Consider the following 24,373-nt stretch of genomic DNA (forward strand, 5'->3'; position numbering starts at 1 on the left):
AGTTATTAACAAAGAAAAGGAAATTAGACGACTTGTCAATTGTGGAGCTCAATGAGGATTGCTCGACCATTCTCCAAAATAAACTACCCAACAAGCTTAAAGATCTTGGGAGTTTTACTATTCCTTTTCCTATTGGTAGTTTAAATGTTGAAAAAACTTTGGTTTATTTGGGGGCTAGTATAAATGTTATACCCTATAAAATGTTTAAACAACTTAGTCTCGGGGAACCAAAACCCACTGGGATGAATATTCAATTAGGTATCCTAGGGGTATTATTGAAGATGTACTTGTTAAAGTCAATAAATTTATATTCTCTGTTAATTTTATTATATTGGACACGGATAAGGATATTGAGATACCTATGATCTTAGGTCGACCATTTTTAGCCATTGCTAGAACTATTATTGACGTAGGTAGTGGTGAACTTGTGTTGAGTGTAAGTGATGAAAATGTTACTCTTCAAGCACGCGATTTTGTTAGAGTTCTTAGTGAGAGAGATGATACTTGTCATTCTGTTAATGTTAGTAATCATGCGGTTCAATAGGAATTCACTAATGAATGCGGGTTCAAACCATATCCTTCTAATAGTGATAAAAATCAAGGGATGAGTGGAGACCGAATGGTGCAGCTTAATGAACTAGATGAATGACGAACAAAGGCTAATGAGCAACCAAGAAAACACAAGGAAGTAATAAAGCAACGCCATGATGTGCATGGAAAGAGGACGAACCAATTCAAAGTCAGGGGTAAAGTGTTGTTAGATAAGTCAAATCCACGAATGTTCCCTTCGGAGCTTAAGTCAAGAGGGTGGAACTCATTTGTGGTACAAAATGTATTTCCATACGAAACCATTAAGGTAACACACCCTGATTACAGCACATTCAAGGTAAACAATTTTCGTCTCAAATTTTATTTTGGTGGTAATACTAACAACGAGAGAAAGGAGCTTTGGCTCCAATATCCGTCTTAAGAATTAGCTTAAAAAGGGAAGTCAAACTTAGACTCTAAGTAAGCGCTTCTCGCAAGGTAACTAGAATGTTTTATTTTACTTATTTCTTCATTTTAATTTCATGTTATTTTAAAAAAAAATTGAAAAGAAAAAGAAAAGAAAAAAAAACTTTTGGAAAAAAAGAAAAGAAAAAATTCTTGAAAAAGATTTTTTTTAAATAAAAAATTTAAAAAAAAACTTTTGAAACAATTAAAAAAAAAGGTTCACACGATTTGGGGTGATCCACACAGCCGTGTGCATACTGAAGCTAATTTTTTCAATTTTATTTTAACCCACACAGGCACAAAGAGTTACACAGCCTAGAGAAATGGCCGTGTGAGACAAACGGCCTAGAACATGGGCATGCGGTATACCATGTGACCTACACACCCTCGCACACGTGCGTGGAAGAAGCAAATGATCATTGCACACGGCTGTGTGTGACACACGGGCATGTCTTAGGCCTATGGATACTGGGCTTATTTTTACCTATTTTTCATCACACAAGGACTAACTAATTCCACACGGCTGTGTGGCTCACATGACCATGTACTGTTTTTTTTCTTCTTTAAAGCTATTTTTTATTCCTTTGTTCCTCCCTATACCAATCCCTATTTTTATTTTATTTTTTTATTTTCTAAATTTATAGATATATATATTTTTTAGTTTACTTTCGGATTTATATCTTTTATTTTACTTTTTTATTATGCATTTTTTGTTATGTTTTTCAATTATTTTCTTCTAGTTCGTAATCTCTATATCTTTTTTTTTGTCTATTTTCTTAATAGTTTTCTTTGAAACATGTACTTCATTTAAAATCGCATGCGATTTAGGTTTTCACTATTCCAGAAAATTAATCCAAATTCTGGGCAGTTTCAGTTCTCTCTCTCCCTTATGATATTTTTCTTACTCTGTTTCTATCTGTTTGTACATTAAGGATAATATAACTTAAGTGTGGAGAGGTTGTTTATATACTTATGTGATAAAATCCTTGAATTATTTTTTGTTTTAAGTAATTTTCTCACAACTACCATTGAAGTAATTTCTTTTAATCTAGAGTTTTTATTGATTCTGTTTTGGGATTTATTTGTGGATTTTTGTGAATTGTGTGATTTATACTTTAAGACACAAGAGATTCAAGCAAGATAAGCCATTTTTCAGAAATTATTGTTTTAGGTTGTCTCCCTGAATTGAAGAACTATCCTGAAATTTTAAATTTACAACTTTGACATCAAAACCATAATTTTTTCAGTTTTTGAGCCTATAGTGCATAAATCTTCTCATGCTCATTTTATTTTTAGTTGTGAGTATGTCGACTTGATCTATTATCCTAGAACTTACTTCGGTTATACATGCCAAGACCACATTATTCATTTGATATACTAAGATGATAGAAGCACTTAGGATTTAACTCACCTAACATTTAATCAGCTTACTTGTTGTATTAACCCTTAGTGAACCTCATTGATCCTATCACATTTTTTTTGTTTAACCCGTTAATATTAACATGTAACTTGTATTTATGTTTTAAATTATCCCTTTTATTGACTCCTTTTTTATCAAGATTTGATTTGGTTAGTTGCCAAACTATGTTTCATTATTTGCATTGCTGAATTTTACTTTATTCTTAAAAAAATAGAAAAAAATAAATAATAAAAAAATTTGATTGAGCTTGAATCATTAACTTCATACTGTGTTAAAAAGCTCATTTTTATTCTTTATTTCTTGTTGATGAAAATTCTTTTAATTCAACAAATGTTTCTTTTCTAATTTGGTACCTTATCAACTCGATCCTCGATTATAACCAACTTTTCTAACCTTTTCCATACCTTCAACCTAAGCTCCATTACAACCTTGTAAAGACCTCTTAATTGGTGTGTCATCTCATTCTACAATGGTGGAGATTTGATTTTCAAGCAAGCTTATGGTAATAACATTTTTCATTTGACTATTGAGTGCATATTACTTGAACCTTAAACACTTTGAGTGTTTTGAGTAAATCTTTAGTGAGGATGTTATTTCTTATTGAGTTTGAATTTCAGGTAATTTTTTAGATAGGGGAGATGCCTAATGTTTTTAAAGCTTTAAATTCTCTGCTTGGATTGCTTATGCTGTTTAGTGTCTTTTTAGTGTGAATTTCCAATTCATGATTATCTATAGATTATTCTAGGACATTATCGGTGGAAATAATAAATTGAGAGAGTTAACTTGACTGTAGGTTGAGGATTTTGCTTGAGGACAAGCAAACGTTTAAGTATGGGGATATTTGATAGGTGTTAAAAGTAACATATTTTAGCCTCATTCTTAATGCGTTTTTGGGATATTATTCGATGTTAATGTTGAATTTTATGCTCCTAATCCTTTAAATCCATGCTTTTACACTTAGGAGAGCATTTGGGGGAAAAATGAGCGAAAAATGAGTGAAAATCGGAAAATCGGAGCGAGTTACAATAGCTACATGGGCTGGACCATTCCACACGGTCGTGTGAGCCAAACGGGCTACCACACGACCATGTGGCAGGCCATTTTGATTCTGCGAATTGCACTCCAACCTAGAATGCAAGTTTTTACAAAACAACTCCAACCTAAATAATTTCAAAAAGTAAATTTTTTTTAGCATCATTAATGTAACCTCCGAGATTCGGCTATAACGTCTAAGCCGGGTTTGGAGTATTACTTTTAGTGGTATCAGAGTCCGATTCAAAATTTAGACTGTGTATTTTAAATCGATCTACATGCATATTTTAAAATAGTTTTAGAAAAGCCTTTTTGTATTCAATTTAAGGATTTAAAACTTTGAAATTCCAAGACTCCCGAAATTGATCCAAGATAAGTTTTGTTTTTACTTAAACTTTAGATTATGAAAGCTTAGATTTAAGATAATATACTTTTAGATAGTCAGACTCTGATTGAAAACACTCAAGTGATAACATAAAATTTGTTTTTAAAATTTGTCAGATAAAATTCATAAAATTTAGTAATAAGCGAAATGAAAACCCAAGGTATATGGACTATTGGTAAGTGATTTTGAAGAGCGCAACATCAAGTAGCTCAAGATTAGTCATTAGCTTTTTAAGGACTTGTGTCTAACTCTGAGACAAATTACATCCTTAATGCGTCTACCGCTAAAGGTAGAAGTCAAGAGACTAGAGATGATGCAATATTCCAAGCAATGGTAGAAATTGAAGAAAAAGTTTTTCGATACTACAGTTAAGAAGAACAATATTTTAGAAGAGAGTAAATAGTTGGAACATGAAAGAAAGGAAAAGAATGAAGTAAGGAATAAAAGGAAATCTACTTATATTAGCCTAAATTCGCGACATTTAAAGTGAGCCAAAGAGGACAAACCATAACAGAATGTTGTAAAAGCTCATACTGGAGTTTCTATTCAATCAGCGAGAATTTTTTTTGTAAGTTTTGTAATAAGCGTTATTCAAGCGAGTGTTGAAAAAGTCAGGAACATGCCTAAGAAGTGGGTCCGCAGTGCACTGTGTTACGAATTGTCCACAATGTAACACCCCTAAACCCGTCCTAGACGTTATGGCCGAATTTGGCCGTGTCACATGTGAGTGCTTTTTGGAAAACCTTAGCGAGTTGAAAATTTGTCCAGATTGTCATCTTTACTTAGGTCGTGAAATCCCTACTCCAAATATCAAGTGGAAACATTTCATAAACGAGGAAGCTAAAACATCATTAATTCTTAAATCAATAATCTATCAATTTAAAATCCCAAAATATACCCAAAAACAGTTCGAGTCTGAATACATATCCAATCCCCAAAAACAACTTTTAAGGTAAAACAGGAAAATAATTTTACTCATAAATCCATTAAATGTCTACCAGTGGTCACCATCGAGCCCTCCGTGACACCGATCCATCTACTGCTGGGGATTACCTGACAAACAAAATAAACAAAGGGGTGAGTTTTTACAAACTCAATGTATACATCCCCACAAACAGCTTGCATACAAACAGATAGCATTGTATAGTTATTCGGCCTTAGCCATGCAGATATTGCAGACATAACAGATCAGATATCAGAAAACATGCCCACCAACCTTGCACACCATCTCCGTCCAACCCAACACACCATGTGGGGATAAAATCGGCCCGCCCATCCCTACACACCGTATATGGGGATATAATCGACCCATCTAACCCTACACACCATAAAGTACCGCATCGCAGCACATATCATAAGTATGCAGCTTAGCTGCCAGATAACAGGTTAATCGCCTCTCAGACTTCCTTCTTTTCACAATAATCCCAACCCTATGCAATGCACATAAATATCATGGCATGCTATTATGCAGATAACAGATCATATCAACATCATGTCAAAGTAGATTTACAGAATCAGACAGACACACATGCTTATAATAAGATACTTTTCAGTAACCAATCAGAGCATAGGGACTAAGTAACGCATACTGCCCCTACAGTCAGGTCATAGTCAACTTAGGCGACCCGTGTAACCTTACATAACAAATCAACAAAATTAGGCTCACATACCCGTGTGCCCTACCCGTATGGGCCCACACGCCTGTGTAGGTCACACGCCCTAGGTTGGCCTTGCCCGTGTGGATCTTATGGCCTGGCCCAGATTTCCACATGCCTGTGTGATTCACCCGTATAGGCCCATATGCCCGTGTGGCCTACATGACCCGTTTGCCATAGCCCATGCCTTGCACACGTCTTACAAGCCGTCACACACCCATGTCCGTCGCACCCTTATGACGAGCGCACGGCTTGGCTCGTCAGTGGCGCGCCCGTGGCTCGCGATGCAGGCTACCACACGGGCAGGCCGCACGCCCGTGTGGCGTCTACAGGCCACTTTTTGGCTTTCGCCGAAACTCGTTTGCTGCGTCATCTGAGTACACACCTGGTTCATTTTCGCTACTAATCCAACCACGAGTACTCTAAAGCCTGACATTGATAATACCGAACCCAAAATTAGTCAGTTAAATCGACATCCTTAAGTACTGCCAAATCTCGAAAGAGAGATCTACTTACCTTCAACGAAGAACGATGTTTCCTTGCTGTTCAGAACTCGATTACTGATTTACAGAGCCTTGGATATTCCCTAAACAGCAACCAAAATCCCTCTTAAACAATCTCTAAAGGAAATCACGAAACTTATTTAAAGCGATACTTACCGAAACGACAGAACTGCTAGCAATACGCCTAAGCTTATCGAGAAAAAAAAGAAAAAAGAAGGGAAAGAAAAAAAAGAGAAAGGGAATTTCAGCAGCAAAGGGAAATTGGGAAAAAGAAACGACAGAGAAAAAATTTTGTTAAAAAGAAGGGAATAAGCCCTAATTTTCCCTAAACTCCAACTCAGATTCCTGATAAAGCCTATCTCTTAGCCAAAACTTACAGCAAAAATAATCCCAACGCTACTACAGGGAATCGAACTCCAGACCTCCAACACACCAACACACATCTTAACCACTAGACCAGCAGGCCCATTCTGTTAGGTTTTTACCATCAATTCCTTAAAAGTCCACTGACCTAGAGTCAGGCTTACTCAAATAAAAACCAAAATTTAGTCCAAGTTAAAACTTGATCTTGGGACCTCCCAAACACACCTTAGAGCACTTAATCACTTAAACCACTATATTTTTTTTAAGAAAAAAGTAACACCAAGCAAAAGTTCCAATATTTTCACTACCAAAAAGCACAAAAGCCAAAACCATAGAAATTTGGGGCGTTACAACTCTACCCTCCTTAAATAAAATTCATCCTCGAATTTTACCTGATCAGAAAAGGTGAGAATACTGCTGCCGAATCGCATCCTCTGGCTCCCAAATAGCTTCCTCAGTGCTATGATTCCGCCACAGCATATTCACCAAGGGAATAGATTTCCTACGCAGAACCTTAACGTCCCGACCCAAAATCTGAATTGGCTCCTCCTCAAATGTCAGATCTGGTCTAACCTCAATCACCTCCATAGGCACAATGTGTGTGAGATCAGAGTGATAACGTCTCAACATCGAGACGTGGAACACGTCATGTATACGATCCAACTTTAGAGGTAGCTCCAACTGATATGCGATTGGCCCCACTCGCTTCAAAATCTGGTACGACCCAACAAATCGAGGACTCAACTTGCCCTTACGGCCGAACCTCAAAACATCCTTCCATAGTGAGACCTTAAGAAAAACCATGTCTCCCATAAAATACCCGATGTCCTTCCTTTTTAAATCCGCATAAGACTTCTGTTTATCAAAAGCCACTTTCAGTCGATCCCGAATCAAGCGAACCTTATCCTCAGTCTCTGAAACCAACTCCGGACCCAGAACACGCTGCTTACCCAACGCAGTCCAGCACAAAGGAGTGCGACACTTATGACCATAAAGTGCCTCATAAGGTGCTATCTATATACTAGACTGATAAATGTTGTTGTAAGTGAACTCTGCTAGAGGCAAGTGCTCCTCCCAACCTCCTCGGAAATCCATAAACATCCTCTCAACATATCCTCCAATATCTGAATCATCCTCTCTGACTGACCATCTGTCTGAGGATGAAAAATAGTGCTGAAGTCAATACGAGAACCCAAAGCCTCATGAAGCTTCTGCCAAAATCGAGACGTAAAACGAGTATCCCTATCAGATATGATCGAGACAAGTACCCCATACAGCCTCACTATCTCAGAAATGTACAGCTTGGCCAACTTTTGTAAAAAGAAGTCTGTCCTAACAGGAATGAAATGTGCAGTCTTGGTCAATCGTTCCATAATGACCCAAACAAAGTCCTTCTTAGTGGGTGTTAGGGGCAACCCACTAACGAAGTCCATCGTTACTCGCTCCCATTTCCACATTGGTATCTTAACTGGCTGTAGCAAACCCGAAGGTAACTGATGCTCAGTCTCAACCTGCTGACAAGTCAAACAACGAGCAACAAAATCGGTCACTTTACGCTTTAACCCTGGCCACCAGTACAACTCTCGGAGATCTTTACACATCTTATTCCTACCAGGATGCATAGCGTACAGATTACTATGTGCTTCCCTCAAAATCGACAGCCTCAAATCCTCATCATTAGGTACACAGATCCTACATTGGAAGCACAATACCCCATCATGATTCAGCCCAAAATCTATAGTAGTCCCAGTCTCAACCTGGCAAAATCGCATATCGAGATTCTTATCCTCTAACTGCTTAGCTCTAATCTATTCAATCATGTCGGCTTCACTTGTAGCTCTGCCAGAAGACTTCCTTCGTCATAAAGATTCAATCGAACGAACATTGCTCTCAGATCGATCACAGCCCTAAAGTTTAATGCATCGACCACCACATTGGCCTTACCGGGGTGATACTCAATATTGCAGTCGTAGTCCTTGAGCAGCTCAACCCATTGATGCTGCCTAAGATTTAACTCCCTCTGAGTGAGGAGATACCTGAGACTCTTGTGATCAGTGTAGATGGTACACTTCTCACCGTACAGGTAGTGCCTCCAAATCTTCAATGCAAAGACAACTGCCGCCAACTCTAAATCATACGTCAGATAATTAGCATTGTGAATCTTAAGTTGTCGATACGCATAGGCAACTACCTTACCGTCTTGCATCAAGACGCAACCCAAACCCACGTGTGACGCATCACTAAAAACCACAAAGTCCTTACCAGGCTCAAGTTATATCAGAACTAGAGCCTGAGTCAAAACTGTTTTGAGCTTCACAAAGCTCTCCTGTTGTACGTCAGTCCAAAAAAAAGGAACTCCTTTGCCCAACAACTTAGTCAACGACGCTGCGATCAACGTGAACCCTCTATAAAACGTCGGTAATACCATGCTAGTCCCAAAAAACTGCAGATTTCTAACACACTCTTTGGCTGTTTCCAATCCAACACAGCCTCAATCTTTCGAAGATCCACACGAATCCCCTCAGTAGAAACTACATGACCCAGAAATGTCACTTTCCGAAGCTAGAACTCACACTTCGTGAACTTCGCATACAACTGTTTCTCACGAAAGATCTGTAGAACTATTCTTAAATGCTCATCGTGCTCGTCCTTAGACTTAGAATACACTAAAATGTCATCGATGAACACTACCACAAACTGATCCAAGTAGGGCTGAAACACACGGTTCATCAAGTCCATGAATGCCACTGGAGCATTAGTCAACTTAAAAAGCATGACTAGAAACTCGTAATGCCTATAACGAGTCCCAAATGCCATCTTATGCACATCCGCCTCTTTCACCCTTAACTGATGATAACTTGACCACAGATCAATTATAGAAAACACTAAAACCCCTCTGAACTGATCGAATAAATTATCTATCCTCAGAAATGGGTACTTATACTTAATCGTCAACTTGTTGAATTGATGGTAGTCGATACACATCCTCATTGTACCATTCTTCTTCTTTACAAACAGAACAGGTACTCCCCACGGAGACACACTAGGATGAATAAACCCACAATCTGAGCATTCAGTTCTGCTAGTTCATTCAGTGCTATTCAATAAGGAGCGATAGACACCGGAGCTGTACCAGGAATCAACTCAATCCCAAATTCTACCTCACGACTCGGAGGTAATCTTGGTAATTCCTCTGGGAAAACATCTGAAAAGTCCCTCACCATTCAAATGTCCTTATCCCGAGAGTCTCTAGAATCCGAGACACTGATGTAGGCCAAAAACGCCTTACATCCTTTCCTCACCAACTTCTCTGCTGCCATCGCAGATATAACATTACTCAGATAATTTCATCGTTCTCCAATCACGGCTATCTCATTATCCTCCTCGGTCCTTAGAAACACCCTCTTTTCAGCATAATCCAAACTTACACGATGCTTCACCAGCCAATCTATACCCATAATTAAATCTAACTCCCCAAACAGAAATTCCATCAGATCAGCCAAAAATACCATTCCTTAGACTTCCAACGGAACGCCTCTGAATAGTTTACTAACCCTAACAGACTGCCCCAACGGACTCACCATAGAAATCTCACTAGAAGTGCTCTCGTAACGCATTCCCAAAGTCTCAGACACCGAACATGCAATGTAGGAATGTGTAGAGCCTATGTCTATCAGTGCAACATAAGGTACATTAACAATTAAGAACGTACCCGTGATGACATCCAGAGCATCCCTATCCTCACGACGACGCGGCGGCATAGACAAGCAGAGGTCGCCTCACCTCGGCCGGCCCAAAGACCTCGACTGGTGCTCTCTCTTCTACACATACCATTACCACCCCTAGCCTGGCCTCGGGCCCTAGATGGCTGTTGAACTACCCTCGGTGGCTATGCAGTCTCATTAGCCGGAGCTATCTGGTTACCCCTCAGTGGACAATCTTTAACCCGATGCTCAGTTGACCCACACCTCAGACAAGCTCCAGTAGACCTCCAACACTCGCCCGAATGGCGTCCTGTTGCAATGCTGACAAATTGCCACCCCAGCAGGTGCAACAGTAGGCCCAACTCTCATGGGCCCATCAGATCTGTCCTTTTTCCTAGGCCTCATCCCAGTACTAGAAGACTTAGAATCCTTCTTAACCTTTCATTTCTCAGGGTTTTAACGCTCAGCGTGCTTGACTTCCTCCGCAATCTTGGCCTTCTTGACCAACACTGCAAACTCACGCTCTCTCTGTAGAGCTATCAAAACCCTCAAGTTATCTCAAAGGTCGTCCTCAAAACGAACACAGTACTCATACTCAGTCACTACCAAGCCTCGTGCATAACGGCTCAGCCTAAGATAGTCGGCCTCATACTCAGCCATTAAACGATCTCCCTGAGTAAGATTCAGAAACTCACGCCTCCTAGCGTCGATATAACTGGGCCCCATATACTTGCTCTAGAAGGCCGTCTGAAGCAAATCCCACGTCAGACTATCAGGCTGAGTGTCATCCCTAACCGTCAGCCACCACTGATATGCTTCATCGCTAAACAACGAAACAGCTCCCTTGAGCTTCTGCTCAGCAGTGAAATCCAGAACGCTCCGTGGCCTCCATTCAGTACTCAGCCACATTAGGAGAAACTCCAGCGATGCCCCTGAATACCACAGCCCCATTGGATCAGAGTCATTTTGTAACCGACCCACAGCCTCCAGATCCAACATTAGCCCCAGCGATCCTCTCCAGGATTCGCAGCATGGCCTGGGACAATGCGTCGTCCCCAGCTGCACGGTCCTGAGACTCAGCACCAGTCTTAGTAACAGGTAACATCGGCGTCTCGCTAGTGTCCAGATTAGGGATCGTATAAAATGCGAAGGACTCAGCTCGAATCCTTCTACGGCCTTTACCTCAGTCTCTAGTACCCCGTCCACGAGTACCACGTGTGCTCATCATAATTATCGAATTGATCTATATTTAGAAGTTTTATGCAAAATAGTATCAGAGTTTTAGAGTCAGTTATCGTGAGTAGCAAGCTAACTACGGTTTTCAATTTACACTACCTAAAGTGTTTCATAACACATACACAGTATTTCAGACAGATACAGACAAAATTTTCAGTATAAACATGCTCCCCAACAGTACATATCAGAGTTTCAAAAAACTTACAGGATCAGTGCTGGAGGCTCAGTGTACCACATACTTACTATCAAAATATTTCGAATCGTTTCACAAATCATTTTCTTTAAACCAAATTTTGAAACTCAAAATTTACAGTCAAGTTTTGAACCTGGCTCTGATACCACTAAATATAACACCCCAAATAAGTCCTAGACGTTATGGCTAAATTTGACAGCGTCACATGTAAATGCTTTTTGGAAAACCTCAGAGAGTTGAAAATTTGTCCAGTTTGTCATCTTTACTTAGGTCGTGAAATCCCTATTCCAAATATCAAGTGGAAACATTTCATAAACGCAGAAGCTAAAATATCATTAATTCTTAAATCAATAATCTATCAATTTAAAATCCCAAAATATACCCAAAAACAGTTTGAGTCTGAATACATATCCAATCCCCAAAAATAACTTTTAAGGTAAGACAGGAAAATAAATATTACTCATAAAATCCATTAAATGTCTACCAGTGGTCACCATCGAGCCCTCCGTTGCACCGTTCCATCTACTGCTAGGGATTACCTGACAAACAAAATAAACAAAAGGGTGAGTTTTCACAAACTCAATGTGTACATCCCCACAAACAACATGCATACAAACAGATAACAGAGTACAGTTATTCGGCCTTAACCATACAGATATCGCAGGCATAACAGATCAAATATCATAAAACATGCCCACAAACCCTGCACACCATCTTCGTCCAGCCCAACACACCATGTGAGGATAAAATCGACCCACCCATCCCTGCACACTGTATATGGGGATATAATCGACCCGTCCAACCCTACACACCATAAAGTACCGCATCGCAGCACATATCATAAGCATGTAGCTTAGCTTCCAGATAACAGGCTAATCGCCTCTCAGACTTTCTTCTCTTCACAACAATCCCAACCCTATGCAATGCATCATAAATATCATGGCATGCTATTATGCAGATAACAGATCATATCAACATCATGTCAAAGCAGATTTACAGAATCAGAATGATACACATGCTTATAATAATATACTTTTTAGTAACCAATCAGAATATGGGGACTAAGTAACGCTTACTGCCCCTACAGTCAGGTCACAGTCGACTTAGGCGACCCATGCAACCTTACAAAACAAATCAGCAAAATTGGGCTCACACGCCGTGTGTGTAACACCCTTAACCCCGTCCTGTTACTGGAATAGGATCTAAATATAACTTTAATGGGTCCACAGTACTTTACAAGTGTAATTAAAACAAACCGAGATTCGATCAGAAGCTTATAAATTTTTTTCATAAAATTTTAAATTTTCTTCTTTTGAACAGTACCACACACCCGTGTGGCTAGTTTAACATGCCCGTGCAGCTTAGGACACACTCGTGTCCTCAACCCGTGTGCAACACTGACTTTTAAACACGGCCATGACACACGTCCTTGTGGCCTGCCCGTGTACTAAACTGACTTTAAGACATGGCCGTGCCAACCAAGACATACGCCCGTGTAACAAACCATGTGAGCTCAAAATGAACCTTGTATTTTAAAATTTACCAATCCTGCAAATTGTAGACAACAAGCATTTCAAAATTTCTCTATTCCATCAGTCCAAACATGATTAAACACACTTAAGACATCCTAGGTACATGCCATTATCAACAATTAACATACTTTACCTTATTGAGTTCGGGATCGGCTTGGGATGCTGATTCAACGATCCGACTTTAACTTAACCTGCGCACTGAAACAAACCGTACGCTGAGTATGAACTCAGTGGTATTTCTATAATCCGAACATTTAAAACATAACATACACTTATTATCCTATAATAATCATAAATATTCATTTATTCATTTCATAGATAATTTCTTTACAACTCATTCAACCTTCGTCATCTAATAACTTAATTAGCTTTTCCATTTAATTCATAACAATAATATTCTCTATTCATATTTCTTACTTATGTTTCTGTTCACTATTCAATATCAGTAAACATATTTCAGTATCGATTAATTTATCAGTTTCTTTCAGTAACATTTAGTCATTCGATAACAATTAGTTATCCAGTAACGATTACTCGTTCAGTAACGATCCTTTACTCAATATGAATCAATTATTCGATGACAGTCAATATTTTTCAATAACAATCATTTAATCATTATTATTCAAGATGTCGGTCATTTATTTATTCAAGAATACAAGTATTCTAGCGATAAATTTTCAAGACCTTTATTTGCCCCTATTAACATGACTCGGACCTGGACGGATACACGGATCCAACCCACATACCGGAGATAGTATACAGTGTTTCATCGACCGCTTTAATACACCATAATAGTAACGATAATGATGAGCGATAGAATAAGAATATCAGTACTGAGTACCTCTTGAACAAATCTGGAACGATCCACAAGAGTCACACATATAGTGTCTCATCGACGCACAGTCGACATATCCCTGAACACTTTCAATCCTATGGCATGCCAATTATATCCGACTAGCCCGACACTGTTAATACGGTATTCAGTAAACATTCAAATTTTCAATTTCATTCGTAATTTAATTTCAATTCAATTTATTACATTTTTCCATATCAATTTACATGCAATTCAATTGCAATACAATGTACATTTTGATTCATTTCAATAATCATAAAACACAATAATGCTTACCTTAATTACTTACCATAACATTCAATCAAAATATAATAATTAACAATTAAATTTCACTTTTCAATGCATCACCCTATACATTAAATAATAAATTCAATAATTAAATATTAAGTTCGGATTATAGAAACACAAACCGTGATTTCCGAGCTAACCCTCGTTGACCTCGCCTTTTCCTTTCTTAACCGAGGATTTTCCGGCACCCCGTTAGCTCCGAAATTAATACAATTTATAATCATTAATACAGTAAAATTTTCACATTGAATGTTTCAATTTTTATTCAACTTTTGTCTAAATTCCAATTTAGTCCCAAACCGAGACTAACTTTTATTCTTCACATTTAACTTAATATTTTCATTCAATTTTCGCTTTAAACTAATTTCAGCTCTCTAATTTCAGCACAAAACCATAATTTCGAAATTCTCTCAATTTACTCCCTATTATTCAAAACTTATGAATTACTTTACAATTCAATCCTTTAATCAATTCTAACTTGAATTTCTATCAATTTAGCCCTTAATTCATCTTTTTATTCAACATGAACAATGTCTAATAATTAACTATATTTCAAAATATCAACTTAACTTCATCAAAACCTTGTTCCAAGGCTTCTAAAACATTAAAATTAAGTAAAAATGGCTAAATTGACTTACCTATTAAACTTTTAAGCTTTAAACCTTTCATTTTTCCTTTCTTCTTTCTTTCTCCTTTCCTTCCCTTTTCGTTTAAACATTCTGTTTCTTTCATTCTCTTTTATTTTCTTTATTTCTTTTATTTCATTTACTTTTATGTTTTAATTATATTATAATATAATATTATTCTTAAATAATAAGTATACATGTATATTACAAATGTACATATATCATTGGTACACATATAAATTATTATTACCACACACTTGTCTTTATTTAATTATTTACTTTAATTAATTAATTATAAAATAATAATATTTACTTAAATAATAAGTAAATACATACATGTATTACAAATATATGTACAATATTTATTACACATGTATTTTATTTTTATCACACACTTGGCATTTACTTTGGCTTATTTACTTATTTAGTCCATTCAATTTTCTTTATTCTATATTTAAACTTTCACATTATATTCAATTTAATCTTTTTCCTAATCACTCTTAATTAAATTAAATTCACTTAATTAAACTCTAATTAACCACTCATTTTACTTCGTAAAGATTTATTAAATATTAACGAATCCGTTTTTCTAAAACGGAGACCTGAAAATATATTTTTCTGGTAACAGTAAAATTCAGGTCATTATAATGTGCCCTACCCGTGTGGGTCACACGGCCATAGTTGGCCTTGCCCGTGTGGATCACACGGCCGTAGTTGGCCTTGCCCGTGTGGATCACACGGCCTGGCCCAAATTTCCACACGCTTGTGTGATTCACTCGTGTGGGCCCACACACCTGTATGGCTCATACGACCCGTTTGCCTTAGCCCGTGCCTCGCACACAGCCTACAAACCATCACACGCCCATATCCGTCACGCCCGTGTGGCGCGTGTACGGCCTGGTTTGTCAGTGACACGCCCCTGTGGCTTCGACAGGATACTTTTCGGCTTTCGTTAAAACTCGTTTTCTGCGTAATCGGAGTACACACCTGGTTCATTTTCGTTGATAATCCAACCACAAGCACTCTAAAGCCTAACATTGACAATACCGAGCCCAAAATCAGTCATTTAAATCGACATCCTTAAGTACTGTCAAATCCCTAAAGAGAGATCTACTTACCTTTAATGAAGAACGGTGTTTCCTTGCAGTTTAGAACTCAATTACTGATCTACAGAGCCGTGGATATTCCCTAAACAACAACCAAAATCCCTCTTAAACAATCTCTAAAGGAAATCACAAAACTTATTTAAAGCAATACTTACCGAAACGACAGAACCGCTAGCAATACGCCTAAGCTTATCAAAAAAGAAAAGAAAAACGAAGGGAATGAGGAAAAAGAGAAAGGGAATTTTGGCAGTAAAGGAAAATTGGGAAAAAGAAACGGTAAAGAAAAACTTTTGTTAAAAAGAAGGGAATAAACCTTAATTTTCCCTATACCCTAACTCAAATTTCTGATAAAGCCTATCTCTTACCCAAAACTTATAGCAAAAATAATCCCAATGCTACTACAGGGAATCGAACTCCAGACCTCCAACACACCAATACACATCTTAACCACTAGACTAGAAGACCCATTCTGTTAGGTATTTACTATCAATTCCTTAAAAGCCCACTGACCTAGAGTCAGGCTTACTCAAATAAAGACCAAAATTTAGCCCAAGTTAAAACTTGAACTTGGGACCTCCCAAACACACCCTAGAGCACTTAATCACTTAAACCAAAATATATATTTTTTAAGCCAAAAATAACACCAAGCAAAATTTCCAATATTTTCAAGACCAACAAGCACAAAAACGGAAACCATAGAAATTTGAGGCATTACACACAATGTCGTCCTATTTAAAAGCTTCAACTTAGAAGTAAAATCAGAGACTAGTTTATACTGCCAGACGTCGAAAGGATTGAGACACATTTGGCATCAATGAAGGTACTCTTACGATCTATTCTAATCGTAACTTGCATTGATTGAGAATTAGTTTTCCTAAAAGTTTGTTGTTAATAGTGTATCTATGAAATTGAGAATTTAGGAATAAGGAAATCGTTAGCAATTTTTCTATAGATAGCCCCTTCATACAATCTTTCTAAGTAGATAGGAAATCCATTGGAGATTTAAGGTGAAGTATTGGAACTACAATGGAAACAGAGTTGCGCAACGGAAGTATGATGGTTAGTTTAGAAAGAAGAGTTATAAATTTTTTGGATAAGTGAATTAGCTTGACAATTGAATTTCAAGGACGAAATTATTTTTAAGGAAGGGAGAATTGTCACATCCCAAAAACTGAGTTAGTAGATATTGGGTTAATGAATCGAGACCGGTCAGGCCCAATTTTTTTTTAGTGATTGAGAAATGGTAGAGCTGTCATTGATGATGAATGTTTAATTCCTTCCCTCTCATTATTTTCTATAGGGTGCAATTTTATTTCCAACCTTAACAAAGGTCACATCATATGTTTTATTTATTTTCTTGCTAAAATGAAAACGAAAGAAGTGAATGGTAGAGCGGTTAAAAGCTTTAATTAATTTATTTAGGTCCTAGGTTTAATTTTCCTCACCAACACCCTTTTTATTTAATTTTTGTGATTTACCCTAAGTGCTTAAAGCCTCATTGCTGCCCAACCTTACTTGCCAAAAAAATAAAAGATTCTTTATTTCTTTTGGTCCACATACCTTATCTATGGAGACCGTGATTTCTTTTTACTCCTCTGTCCCCCTAACTTACTATTCTCGCCATTTTTGCCATACGAATGGTTCATTGAACCTAGACAAGGTTTACCGCACTTTTGTCATCCATTCTCTCACTCTTCCCTCTTATTGCCGCACCACCCTTTACTCCTCCTTATTTTCTATCACTGGATCACCATCGTCATCGTTGTAGCACAACCGCCAACAGTTGTGATTTATTCTTCCTTTCTTCTTTAAATTTCAACCTTTGTTATTCTTTTTAATCATAAAAAATTATGCATTATTTATTTTAAATTAGTTCTTAATCTTTAACTCTTTCATGGACTTATTTTACATAGTTCTCCTATTTAGATCCTCATTTCCTCTCCAATTCGTGTTCAAGATGATCTATTGATCTTTATTATAACACCCTATACTCGGCCTAGACGTAATGGCCAAATCCAGATATGTCACAAAGGATGGGTTTTGAAAACAGAGTTGTCTCATCAAATTATTCACATTTCATAATTCACATGCACTCAATATTTTGCTGGAAACACCATTTATTTAGTTCATTTTCCAAAACTTATCACAACGGAAGCCTTAAAACCGTTATATTTTGAAAATACAATCAGATTTTTAAAAAACCTTTGTCTGTATAAAATCATTATTTTAAAATAATTACGTTTAGTTAAAGCATGCATATTACCGAATGAACAAAACCAAAACCAACAGTTAAAAATACATACAGTCCAAAGAGTCCCAAAAATTACAAACTCCCAATTGGAAACCAAAAACCTTAATAAAACCATAAATGAGCTAGTTCTAACAGTTTACGATCGAGTGGTCACTGCTGAGTCTTTGCCGCACCAATTCGCCTAAATCTGTAGATTACCTGAACCGGACAGACAAGTAGATGTGAGTTTTTGTAAACTCAGTGTATAACCCAACATATTTAAGCATGCAACCATACAGTAATCATATATATAATCAGATACAGATGTGGACTCATGTCCATCCTGGATACAGAAACGAATAAATATACAGATCAGATAATCAGAATCTTACCCCCATCCTCTATACACCATCTCCAACCATCCCATCATACCATGTGGGGTTAAAAACACATACGCAACATTACACACCATATCATACCATTACGACACATATTAGATAATACGCAGCTAAATTGCGAGAATATGGGCGATGATCACCATACAGAACACTTCCTCCTCAAACAAATCCCACCCCAATAACAGATACAGATATAACAGATTAAACATGCTCAACATGCTTATAAAAAAATATAGATATACGTATTGTAGTACAGTCAGACATACATTTAGTATCCTACTCAATTCAGTCTATCAGAATATCATAACACACAAAAAAAAGGATTAAATTAGCCATTATCGACCCTACAGTAAACAGTCGATCGGAGCGACCCGTGTGACCCTAGGAAAAATTTCAAAAATATGGGCCCATATATCCGTCTAGCTTGCCCATGTGAGCCCACACATCCAGATTGGCCTTACCGTGTGGCCCACACGACCTGGTTCAAAAACTCACACGCCAGTGTGGAATGCCCGTGTAGCTCATACGCCCAACTTGGCCTAGCCCGTGTGACCCACACAGCCACACTCTGGCTGACACACGGCTGTGCCCTGCCCACGACCATGCCTTTGTCGACCATACGGCCAGGCACACGCTCGTGTGGCATCAACAATGGGGTTTTTCAGCTCTCATCGAAGCTCATTTTTTTGCATTCCAGGTACACACCTAGTATGATTTCAATGCAACAACAATCCCGAGGCCGCCAGAACCTAAAAATAGAATACCCAATACCAAATTTAGAAGTTTGGTTAACGATTTGCCCATAAAAATCCAACCACAAAACTAACTTACTGCCAACGATAATCCACTACCCATACTACTCAATTCGTCGGAGCGAAACTACCTCTCTCGTAGCTTTCTTCTACATGACAACAACAAAACGTCAACAATTACTCAACGCTAAGATATTTCAGCAAAACTTCTTCAAACACTTACAAACCAAAAATTAACACGAACCAAATCAATACACCACTTACCAATTCGAGAAGGAGTACCAAAAATTGAGACACGACGAATTGCCTGACAAGGAAAAAGTGACAGAATCAGAAAAGAATAGGACAAAGAAACAAAAGAAATTGAAAGGGCCAAAAGAAGAAGAAAAAATGTCAGAAACCTTTCTAGAAGAGAGAGAAAGATTTTTCAAACAAAATAGAAATTAAAACAATATGATAAATCCTAACTCCACACTAACTCCTCAATCTCAACCACATCAGAATCCAACTCCATCAAGACTCTATCAGGAAACTGAGCAAAAATATAATATCCACGCTCACGCAAGGATTCGAACACAGGATCTCTAACATACTAACTCACTTACCACTCAAACCAACAGGCTCATTTTGATATGATTTTACAGACAATTTTATGTAAGCCCACTCAACAAGGGTAAGGCTTGGATAAAAAAGAACAAAATTAACAAAGGTGAGACTTGAACCCAAGACCTCTCACACACACCCAGAACACTTAGTCACTAAAACATATACACATTTGTGTCACATAATTACAGAATCAAAAATAAATTATTCAACGCCATACACTTATGTTCCAGTCATGATAGAGTAAGTGTAAGGGTTGTGTAGAAATATTTTTCTCCTACCTATTTTCTTCTCTTGGCCGAATGCTTTTGAGAGCCTTAATGATTTATTTTCTCAAATATTAACATCTTGTATGTCATGTTTACTAAAGGGTTGATCGACACCAACTCGAGAGATCATTAGCATTGGAATCGAAATCACTAATCTAAATGATTATTTTTCTATGGGGAAGTATTAATAGAAATCAATAACAACTATCATATCAGCCTTAATTACAATCATTATTAACGTAAGATCACTATTTGTTGATTGATTAGGTAATCTAATTGTTAGATCCACATGTGGGCTCTTTTAGAGGGCTGTTACACATCGGATCTGCGATCAGGTATGGGTTTTAACATTGAACAAAATTAAGTGTATGTTTTATATTGATAAAAACGTTATTATTTAAATTATATTTTTTATTAGGATACTTTATGTGTCCATTAAGAGAGATAAAACCCATCGTTATGGATTATGACAAGTAAGTGATTCCAAACAATATATGTTGTGAAAAGCATATTTTGTGATATTGATGATTATTATTGATTTGAAAAGCATGTAAATCTCACTCTCATGTTATGTGATCTTATGGCATATGTGATTTTCACATAATTTATAAAATGTGAAATTTTGGTATCATGTGTACATATGTAATTTGCATATTAAACATGCCTATGTGATTCTAAATGATTTTGGTCATATCACATGCATGGGGTGAGATATGTGAAAGGTGGAAGTTATTGGTAGTTTATCTGGGATTTTGGTGGCTTCTCCACAATTTTGATTATTGACAGTATATCTACGATTTTGGTAGCTTGTCCACAATTTTGATTATTGACAGTTTATCTGCATTACTGTGACATTGTTCATAATTTGGTGTGATATTGGATGGACGAGTTCTTGAGAACTCATTTATGGTGTGCAGCGGAGTTAGGTAAGATCGTTTTATAAAAATCTGCATCGTTTTATGAAATGTGCATTGACATGATCATGTATCATATAAGTAAGAAATACTGAGTTATATAATTATCATGATTGTATAACGTATATATTGATAAGCATGTGATTGAGTTTATGTTAATCTCATATTGGGCTTAGAAAGCTCACCCCATTAATGTTTTAGACATTTCAAGTAACACTCAGACATAAGACTTGGATTCAAATTCAGTGGATCCTCTAGGGTGAATTTATATTATGGTTATTTATTGGATTTTAAAACTATTTGGGCTTTGGACTTTACTTTTGTTTTCGGTCGTGATTTATTTTTATAACTTTAGAACTATCATGCATGCATGAAAATTATGGGATTTCAAGTAATTTTATTATGGAATCTATCTAAATTAACTATGTTTTTACTTGATTTTTAAATAAAATAATAAATAGTAAATTTTCTATATAGTTTTATGAAAATCATTGCAATTCTTTATAAATTATTTTTATAAAAATAATGCAAAGTTCTTTGTTTTAAGTAAGTTAAAAAGATATTATTATAAAAATAATTTCTTTTTCAAAATAAATATTCTAATAAGTGCTTTTCAAAGAAATAAAATCAATCAATCTTTAAAATGTAAGTTTTACAAAACAACTCCAATCTAAATATTTTCAAGAAGTAAATATTTTTAGCATCATTAATGTAACCTCGAGATAAAGCTATAACATCTAGGTCGGATTTAGGGTGTTACAAATTAATTTAGTTAATTTTAGTTATTAATAAATCACTCAAATTTATCAGTTAAATAATAAAAAATAGTAAATACTAGTACTTTTAGTCTTCGTAGGAACAATATCTTTGCTCACTATAATTATACTATTAATTGATAGGTGCACTTGCCTTAGTCAGATTTTTAATTGGTTTCATGGATATCATATGAATTAGGTTAAGGTTTATTGCTATAAATATCATAAACAGGGTCGGTTTTCAAAATTTTAATTTTTCGCTTTGCAAGAAAATCGTTTTCAAATTGAATTTTTTCCAATAGCTTTTTGATGAGTTGGCAACATATGTTGATTATGAACATCAAGTGTGTGTCTTGTGACGTACATGAACAAGTCAAGTCATCCATCAAACACATTGCATAAGAAAAGTAAAGTAATAAAGCCAAGGCAGATGACTTATTGGAGGGCTTTGGTCGATTTCCCCGTGGCCAAATTTCTTACATTTATTGCACTTCATTTGCACCCGTTTCTTGGTCAGATTTGTTTTTGTTTGTGGTTCATCAACTTCTTTCCTTCTCATATTAGTAGGTCGGCCAGGTGGCCTTTTTATCAAAGGAGGGAGTATTAGCAGCATGTCTGGCACGGGCTCCCATTGCTTAAGACCCCTTACTAGCTTGATGAAGTTGAAGTAATTGGAAAATTAGGTTTCCTTGGTGTAGAAGTTATCTACATAAGTTTTAGGGTTCTTATCTTTTAGATGAATGAAAATCACCGCATGAATACAAGGGATGCCAGTGATCTCTCAATTCTTACAGGAGCAGGAATTTTCAACTAGGTCCATCACATACTGGCTGCCTGGACCACATTCAACCTGATACCTCTCCCTACCAGCGTGTGATGGAAACACCTAAAAATAGTTTAACATATCAAGAGCAGAGGAAAGTTCGCATGTGATGGGCCCCACTAGCAAGTGATGGGCCCCACTAGCAAGTGATGGGAAACACTGGCATGTGATGGTAGAATAAAGGCATACATGGAGCAATCAATGACAAATAATAATCTATTTATCTCATTGAATCTTTGATATTGGCATCGAACTTTTTCTTGATCTTTGGACACAAGTTTCCTTTAATTTTTTAGCTTTTTCTTTCTTGTACAATCAACAGCATAATTTTGGTCCTAATTGTTTTCATCATTGTTAGAATGAGCTTCCCTCTTGCTTTCAGTATCAACTTATGTAAGTAACAAAAAGGAATATCAATTACAAAAGCATAAAACAGTTCACAAATAACAAAATTAATTGCATATAAAAAAACAGTATAAGGATTTACCTTGTTAAAACATTCACACAAATTATTCACCAACATGTCAGAATTTCTCTTTAATGAGAAGTGGGACCTTGACCAGTGAGCAGAGTTCTTTCCCTTTAACCAATCATAAGCATCTTTATTGATATTCTTCAGTTCAGCCATGCCATCCTCAAAATCCCTTATAGTACTTGCTCTAGCAATTTTCCTAAACAAGTCTTTTAAAGCCTTTTTTTAAAAAAAAAAAAGGCTTTCTTGAAATTTTGATGTAGGTATCTAACAAGTGTCTTGTTTATGCATTAAAAAACATCATGGATATTGCTTCTACAATTCCTTAAAAACAAAACAAAAATAGTTTAATTTTTTAACATCTTGGCAAAAATAGAAAAAAAAAAGAAAACAAATTGTGTTTTACCTTCTGTTTGTCAGACATGAAAAATATCTGATATGAGCTCACAGTTTCCAAGTCCTATGAGAGAAACTCCAAGAACTAGCACCATGATGCTTGGTTTTCACTTTCAATCGCAACATATGCAATAGGATAAATTTCATTATTTGCATCTATCCCAACAATTACCAATAACTAACCACCAAAGTAGCCCTTCAAGAAACATCCATCTAAACCTATTATCCTTCTACAACCAACCTTCTACCCATATTTGCATGCCTGCAAATAGACATATATCATTTGAAATAACTTGTTATCTAGATAATAAATTCTTGTTGTTCCAACATTTTAGGTCCTAACCTCTAACAAATACTCATAAATCTTCTCATGTTATGCCTCATACCCTCATTCAAATAATTCAGTGCCCTAAGTTTAGCTCTCCTACATTTGGTTAGTGAGACAAGGCAAATGAAATTTGTTTTGACTTCTTGTTGCAAATGATGTCAAAGAATAATTAAGATTAACAATGAACTGTTCTTTATAATTTTGAGCTAGCAAGTTAAGGTTATATTCCTCTTTTTAAAGACTTAGATCAAGTATGGTTAGGGTTTAAACTCCTAATTTCCTTCATTCTAAAGGCCCATATGTACGATGAACAATGTATCTTGCAAACTTCCTTTAACCTCTTGTGATAATTTTTTGGGAACTTCAGATAGTGATTAACCCTACCATACTGCCTCGTAGCTTCTTTTAAACTATCTTTGTTGGGAAATAATAATCCAACCTCAAGTTTTTTATTATTTATGTTACTTTCTATGTTGAACTCAAGCTAAGTTTTGCCATCGAGTCAGATTCATGTGCACTATTTAATATTTCAGAATCATTACTA

This window comes from Gossypium arboreum, chromosome 8 (assembly GCF_025698485.1).
Source record: "Gossypium arboreum isolate Shixiya-1 chromosome 8, ASM2569848v2, whole genome shotgun sequence".
In the NCBI taxonomy this organism is placed as follows: domain Eukaryota; kingdom Viridiplantae; phylum Streptophyta; class Magnoliopsida; order Malvales; family Malvaceae; genus Gossypium; species Gossypium arboreum.